The following is an 8,097-nucleotide window of genomic DNA, read 5'->3' as shown; positions in this document are numbered from 1 at the left end:
AACTAATAAAATATCAAAAGTCATGGAAAAGTCTGAGATTTAGTGTACATCAGCTAGATGTTGCTCTTGTGACCCAGTCCATCCTTTCACTAAAAAAAATAAATAAATAAAAATAAAAATAAAAATAATTCACTATAGGCTTGCGCACTATACTGGTACATATTAAATACCGCAGTATAAAAATATTTTAAACGGTACAATATTATCATGTTGCTAATATTTTTGGAGTTTTATATTTTTGGGATGAAATCAATGACAATTTGATAATCAAATTAAATTCTTGATATGGCCAAGTGTGATCATTAAACTGCAAAATAATGTGATTTAATTCAATATATAGTCAATAAAGTAATCTTTAGTCTGCATGTGCTGCACACGCCACTCTGATACTTCACACATGCACACACATTTTTCAGTGTGCTCTGTTTTTGTGATATTCTCAGTTGACTTTTGTTTGTGTACTTTTTTTTTTTAATTTCTTGTTAAAGTTCCTGTTTCCTAGTCTTGTTATTTCCTGTTTTCATTTAATTTGTCAGGTATTGTACGTGTAACCTTGTTGTTCTGCCATAGTGTAGTGTAGTGTAGCCTAGTAGCCTAGCCTAGCCTAGCCTAGCCTGTATACATGTACCTTGTATTTTTGTTCAAGTCTAGTCAAGTCAGAGTACTTGTAACCTCGTGGTTTTGTTTTGCTTTTAGTCTTAGTCGTAGCCATAGTCAAATTATATCAAGTCTAGTTTAGTTAGGTCTATGGTTTCTTGTTTTTGTTTCCTTTCACATTTATAGTTCGGGATTCTGGTTTCACGTTTGAAGAAATAAACTGCACTTGGGTTCATCTTAACTTTATCATCATCGTTTCTGCCTGTTTTGTCAGCACCTTTACAGTTTTGCTGCATTTTTTGATAAGAATAAACCATTTAATTAAAGCATAAAACATGGAATCCAGAAAAATCCCCCATAAAAAAGCAGAAAACACAGAATTTGTAACTGCAAGACTTTATGCAGTTCTTTTTATCAAGTTATTCTATGTGTAATTTTATCAGTAATGTGAGGTCATTTATTTGTTGTGTAAGTATCAATTTAGTATCAATACCAAGGTAGCAGGGCTGGTGTTGAGCTGAAGATGAAAGTTTGGTATTTGGTATCGGAGCAACTTTAATCTTCATGCAATGCAACAGATAGAACAGAACACAGACGGGTGATTCTCACGAAATCCAGATTTAGAAGGTGTCCAGCATCAGAATTTTTAAAATGCCCTTAAAGCCAATTTTCTTTTTGCACATATAAGATTAAGGTCTGAACTTACTATAACCATTATTTTTACAAGATTTAAAAAAATATTTCCTATATAATTATTTACATTTTTAGATGAAGTCCATAAAAAATTATCATTACCGCAACATGACATTACATTAAATGTATATTTTTGGCTAATGTTAAAGTAGACTCTTATTACTCGTGCTCAAAGCTATGTAAAACTCTGGAGAATTACTTTTTCATATTTATTATTTTTTGTAATTTCCTTATTTTCTCTCATTACCGAAACATACGTGATGATTTACAATTTATTTTAATTTATTGTTTTATTAAAAGATAACATACACATTTGTTATGTAGCAGACCTTAAATAAGTAGTGTTGTGTAATATGTATATACATTTTAAAACAAAATATGATTATCTAATTATTACTTAATTTGTAAAAAAGATACGTTGCGGTAATGAAAATGCCATTTCGGAAATGAGAATCAATGTTTCGGAAATGAGATTTAGCTCACACATTAACTGTTGACAAAGGGGTTTGATGCCTAACCCTATTTTACATATTTAAAACGCATACAATTTTTTAAATAATATTTATTTCATGAACAGAGTTTCATTTTCTCATTTATCGTAATCATCACAGTACCATGCCTTGTGTTAACAAGTGTTGTGTATATAAGTTACAATGTTATGCTCATAAAGAATCATGTCATGTAGCCTACACTGTAGTACTAACAAATATACAACCATTAGTATAAATATTATCATTCTAGTATAACATATAATCATGTGTTCATGAGAACTTTTTCAATGTAACATATTATCATGTGGTCCTGAGAAACATTTAAATGTAACAGCATCATGTGCTCTTGTAAAAAGATTTTAGTTTATCTAAAACACTTTGGTCCTGACATTCAACCACACAACCTTTTTCTGAGAATAATTTCATGTGAAGAACTTGAATAGCAGCAACTCGATTTATGAGTTGGTCAAACAACTAAAACAAACAACTGGAACGACTGCTTTGTACTAGAGATGCACCGATCGACCGTCCAGGGACCGGAATTAGCCGATTTTCCGCATGCTCAGCCCGGACCGGTAACCGGCCGGTCAGCCTCACGTCTTACCGATTCCAAGCCGGTCCGTTTTGTTGCCAGCGGCGCAGGCAATAATGTCACAGCCGCATGTAAACGTCATTGGCGTGGGAGATCTTCACTGTGTGAGTGAAGTATATATAAAGTTCGAAATGTGTAATAATTGTAAGGCCAAAGTAAACCGTGGGGGAACCACCACAATAACTTTCGGAACAACAAACCTAATTAGACACTTATAACACCATCACCCAGCTGAAAATGCCCATTTTAAAAAAGAAGCTAAAAAGTGAAAGCGGCTAAAGCTAGCCAGAGCTCAGAGCCAGCCACAAGTCAGCAGCCTCTCCTATCATTCCTTGGAATGAGCAGCGAAAAGACCAAAGCAATTACAAGGAAAATTATGCAATTCATGGCCCTGGATGACCAGCTGTTCTCCATAGTTGAGGACAAAGGGTTCAGAAATCTGGTAAATTTCCTCGATACAGAGTAGGAGGTACTTTCCGACGTCGCGTTGCCCGAGTTGTTTAATCTCGTGTCATGTCACACACGCAGCCTGTTATCTGTCAACATTTGGGTACACAAATCCGGGAGAGGGGAAGGGGGGTGCTGGATGGCAGAGGCAGGCTAAATACATACAAATTGTGCCGTTGTGATTTTAACGTAATTTTTCCCACCGTGTCCGATATTAAAATCAGTGCGACACACATTACAAAAGGCATGGGCATTGTCGATATGGCTTCGGGATATGAAATTCAATTCTTCCATCCACCTGTTGTTAAATGTACATGTATATTTTGTTTTTTCACTGGAGCACCAGCTGATTGTTCTCCTCCCATCTACCAGTGATGCTTGATTTAACATCCCGCGTCTACTACCTGCGCAGATATCAACAGTGCAAATGGGTTGTAGGTTGCCAGATTGTGGTCATGGCAACTGGACCACCTTGGAATAATATATTGATGTGATTATTCATATAACGTGTGTAACGCTTCCCACACGAAGGAGGACAGGAAACAGGTCTTCACCACAAGGTAAGCTTTTAATTTCCGTTGTTTCTTACAACACCGCTATCACACATAATACAACACAATATCAGCGCACTGAGCTTGCTTGTCATCTCTCCCCCCTGGAGGCCCTCTCGCTGCCTTTTTATGCTGCTCTCCCCATGCTCACTGAAATTAGAGACAGGTGTTAGACATAATTTAGCTCAGGTGTAAGCGCCCTTACCACTTTTTTCTCCCGGACGGGCGCTTGACCACGCCCCTGCTGCCACATACCCCCACCGCCCGACTCAGGCTGGGGCGTCATCCGGCCTGCCTACCACCCCCCCCACCCCCCCCATTTCTGGAGAGGAAGTCGGCGACAGCCATCTGCAACCCCGGTCTGTGGACCACCTTGAATTTAAAGGGCTGGAGAGCTAGATACCAACGGGTGATCAGGGCGTTAGTATCTTTCATGCGATGGAGCCACTGCAGTGGGGCGTGATCCGAGCAGAGGGTGAAGGCCCGCCCCAGCAGGTAGTAACGGAGGGTGAGGACCGCCCACTTGATGGCCAAACACTCCTTCATTTATTCATTTACATTTATTCATTTGGCAGACGCTTTTATCCAAAGCGACTTACAAAAGAGGAAGAACATCAGCGAATCATCTTAGGGAGACAGTGGTACAAAAAGTGCCATATTACAAAGTTTCACTATCATCATAATAGTATACAAAACAGATTTAAGTGCAACAAGAAATGTAAATATATATCTTTTTTTTTTTTTTTTTTTTATTGACCGGTTAAGTGCTTTTGGAAAAGATGTGTTTTTAGCCGTTTTTTGAAGATAGAGAGTGAGTTAGCTTCCCGGATTGAGTTGGGAAGGTCATTCCACCACCGTGGTATGATGAAACTGAAAGTCCGGGAAAGTGTTTTGGTGCCTCTTTGTTTTGGTACGACAAGGCGACGTTCCTTAGCCGACCGCAGGCTTCTGGTGGGAACGTAGCTCTGCATAAATGTTTTAAGGTATGCTGGAGCAGACCCAGTGACTGTTTTATATGCCAGCATCAGGGCCTTGAATTTAAAACGGGCATGAACCGGCAGCCAGTGGAGAGAGACAAAGAGTGGTGTAACGTGTGCTCTCTTAGGTTCATTAAAGACCAGGCGTGCTGCTGCATTCTGGATCATTTGGAGAGGTCTAATAGCACATGCAGGAAGGCCTGCAATGAGAGCGTTACAGTAGTCCAGTCTAGTTATGACAAGGGACTGAACGAGCAGTTGTGTGGCATGTACAGAGAGGAAGGGTCTTATCTTCCTGATATTGTAGAGTGTAAATCTACAAGATCTTGCAGTTTTGAAATGTGGTCTGTGAAATTTAGCTCATCATCAATGGTTACCCCTAGATTTCTGACCGTTTTGGAAGGCGAAACTGTAGTTGGACCCAGCTGCACGGTGATGTTGTGTTCAACAGCAGGGTTGGCTGGAAAGACAAGGAGTTCTGTCTTGGCAGGGTTGAGTTGAAGGTGGTGTTCCTTCATCCAGGCCGAGATGTCTGCCAGACAGGCAGCGATTCGAACGGTCACTGTGGTGTCGTTGGGCTGGAAAGACAAGTAGAGTTGCGTGTCATCAGCGTAGCAGTGGTAAGAGAAACCATGTGACTGGATGATGGGTCCCAGTGATGTTGTGTATATGGAGAAGAGAAGTGGCCCAAGCACTGATCCCTGAGGTACCCCAGTAAGTAACTGGTGTGGCTTGGATACTTCCCCTCTCCATGCTACCTCAAAGGACCTTTCTGAGAGATAAGAGTTGAACCAGTCAAGCACAGTTCCAGTGATACCCAGTTTAGAGAGGGTGGAGAGTAGGATCTGATGGTTGACTGTGTCAAAGGCAGCAGAAAGGTCCAGCAAAATCAGAACGGATGATCTCGATTCAGCTCTCGCCAGTCTCAGCGACTTCGATGACAGACAGCAGGGCAGTCTCAGTGGAGTGTCCACTTTTGAAGCCCGACTGATTGTCATCCAGCAGCTTGTTCTGTGAGAGATAGGCGGAGATCTGATTGAAAACTGCCCTTTCAAGTGTTTTTGCCATGAATGGGATGAGAGAGACTGGTCTGTAGTGTTCTATCTGTGTGGGGTTAAGTGCAGGTTTTTTCAGCAGTGGGGTTACTCGAGCCTGCTTAAATGTAGTGGGAAAAGTGCCTGCAAGAAGGGATGTGTTAATTATGTGTGTAAGTGCGGTAGGATGGACGGAGAGATGGCCTGGAGAAGGTGTGATGGAATGGGGTCAAGGGAACAGGTTGTGGGGTGGTTGGAGAGGAGGAGTTTAGAGACCTCAGTGTCAGTTAAAGGAGAGAACATAGGGAAAGAAGGGTTGCATACAGGAGCCAGGTGTTTGACAGGGTGTGGTGCTGTGAATGTATTGCTGATGGCTGTAACCTTATCAGTAAAAAATGTGGCGAATATATCTGCTGTCAGTGATGTGTCAGGTGGTGGAGGGGAGGGCAGAGAAGTGTGTTAAATGTTCTAAACAAGCTACGAGTGTCTGTGGTGCTGTTGATTTTGGTCTGGTAATATGAAGTTTTTGCAGTTTTAACGTTATTTGAAAAAGTTGCGAGCAGAAGCTGATATTTACCTAGATCAGCTGGATCTTTAGATTTCCGCCATCTCCTCTCAGCTGCCCTGAGAACAGTCCGATGTTCACGAAGGATGTCAGACAGCCAGGGGCTGGGTGGTGTAGTCCGTGCTGGTCTAGAGGAGAGAGGACAGATGTTGTCTAGACAGGTTGTTAAAGTAGAGCTAAGTGTGTCTGTGGCAGTGTTCACATCAAGCATGGAAAATACATTTATTGTGGGAAGAGAGGCAGAGACATCAGTGGAAAGGCGAGAGGGTGAGAGGGAGCGGAGGTTACTGGCGAAAGGAAACCAAAGGTGGGGTCGGTTTTACAATGGATGGGAGAATCATGTTGAATTGAACAAAGTAGTGATCAGAAACATGTAAAGGTGTAACAAGAATATTAGAGGTGGTACAGTTACGTGTAAAAATGAGGTCCAGCTGGTTGCCCGACCTGTGAGTTGCTGTGGTGTGTAGTTTTTCCAAGTCAAATGAGGCCAGAAGAGTATTCAGTTCAATGGCCTGGGGTTTGTCCTGGTGTATGTTGAAATCACCAAGAACCACAAGTGGCCTGCCATCCTCTGGCAAGGAGGACAGCAGGACATCCAATTCCTCAAGAAAGCTTGTCTGCTGACCTGGGGGGCAACACTCCTTCTCCACGGTGCTGTACTTAGTCTCCCTTAAGGAGAGCTTACGGCTAATGTACAGCACCGGGCGCTCCTCCCCCTCCACCACCTGCGAGAGTACGGCCCCCAGCCCTCTGTCTGAAGCGTCCGTCTGTAATACAAAAGGGAGAGAGAAGTCAGGTGCATGAAGAAGCGGCCCCCCACAAAGTGCGGCTTTAATCTGCATAAACGCCTGTTGGCATTGCTCAGACCACTGGACCGGATCTGGAGCCCCCTTTTTAGTGAGGTCAGTCAGCGGGCTGGTGACATCCGAATAATTAGGCACAAACCTCCTATAATAGCCAGCCAGCCCCAGGAACTGCCTCACCCCCTTTTTGGTCTTGGGTCTAGGGCAAGTCGCAGTTGCCGCGGTTTTGTCAATTTGGGGACGCACCTGGCCATGACCCAAGTGGAACCCCAGATACCGTACCTCCACACGCCCAATCGCGCATTTCTTAGGATTTGCTGTGAGCCCCGCCTGCCGCAGCGATCTCAGGACGGCCCTCAGATGTTGCATGTGCCGCTGCCAGAAATTGCTATAAATGATGATATCATCTAGATAGCGGCGTACGCGGTGTGAGGTCTGAGGATCCTATCCATAAGACGCTGAAACGTGGCTGGTGCCCCAAACAAACCGAAAGGAAGCGTCACGAATTGGTGTAATCCAAACGGCGTAGTGAAGGCGGTTTTCTCACGGGACATTGGTGTCAAGGGGATCTGCCAATAACCCTTCGTTAAATCCAAGGTCGAATAAAAACGAGCATTACCTAACCGATCGAGCAGTTCATCAACACGGGGCATTGGGTACGCGTCAAATTTAGACACCGCGTTAACTTTTATGTAATCCACACAGAATCGAACAGACCCATCGCTCTTAGGAACAAGAACAACCGGGCTGGACCAATCGCTGTGGGATTCCTCTATTACACCCATATCGAGCATCGCATCTAATTCCTCCCGAACTATTTTCTTTTTATGTTTGGGTAAGCGATAGGGGCGGCACCGTACCACCACGCCCGGTTCGGTCTCGATGTGGTGCTGTATGATGTTTGTATGGCCCGGTAGAGGGGAAAACACATCTGCAAATTCCTTTTGTAAATCGGAAACCTCTGTGAGTTGACGCGGTGAGAGGTGGTCTCCACAAGTAACCGGAGTGTTGCGACTGTGGGCTTTGTTTACCTCCGGTCCGAGCTCCGCCCTCTCCGGAACTACCGTGGCCAACGTCACAGAGGCCGCCTCTTCACTCCACAATTTCAGGAGGTTGAGGTGATACATTTGCCGCGCGCCCCCTCTATCGGTACGTTTAACCTCATAATCGAGATCCCCAACTCGTCGTGTGACCTCAAAGGGTCCTTGCCACTTGGCGAGTAATTTAGAGCTCGACGTTGGGAGCAATACAAGTACCTTATCTCCCGGTGCAAATCCCGTAGCCGAGCACCCCTGTCATACAGCCGGTGTTGGCGTTCTTGAGCCTGGAGCAAATTCTCCTGTGTTA

At 43.6% G+C, this 8,097-nt stretch overlaps 1 long non-coding RNA gene across 2 annotated transcripts; it reads right to left on the bottom strand.

The window, feature by feature from the left end:
- Positions 1-4,686: 4,686 nt before the first annotated feature.
- Positions 4,687-6,414, bottom strand: LOC127663001 (uncharacterized). 2 transcript variants are annotated; one of them, XR_007972949.1, is made up of 3 exons: positions 6,360-6,414; positions 5,960-6,075; positions 4,687-4,926 (listed from the first exon to the last, which is right to left on the bottom strand). It is a non-coding gene; the product is annotated as an uncharacterized LOC127663001 (long non-coding RNA). The 2 variants fall into 2 exon arrangements; XR_007972950.1 differs by having other exon boundaries at positions 6,392-6,414.
- Positions 6,415-8,097: the final 1,683 nt, after the last annotated feature.

Source organism: Xyrauchen texanus, chromosome 23 (assembly GCF_025860055.1).
Source record: "Xyrauchen texanus isolate HMW12.3.18 chromosome 23, RBS_HiC_50CHRs, whole genome shotgun sequence".
Classification (NCBI taxonomy): domain Eukaryota; kingdom Metazoa; phylum Chordata; class Actinopteri; order Cypriniformes; family Catostomidae; genus Xyrauchen; species Xyrauchen texanus.
This window is presented reverse-complemented; position numbering and strand designations above follow the sequence as displayed.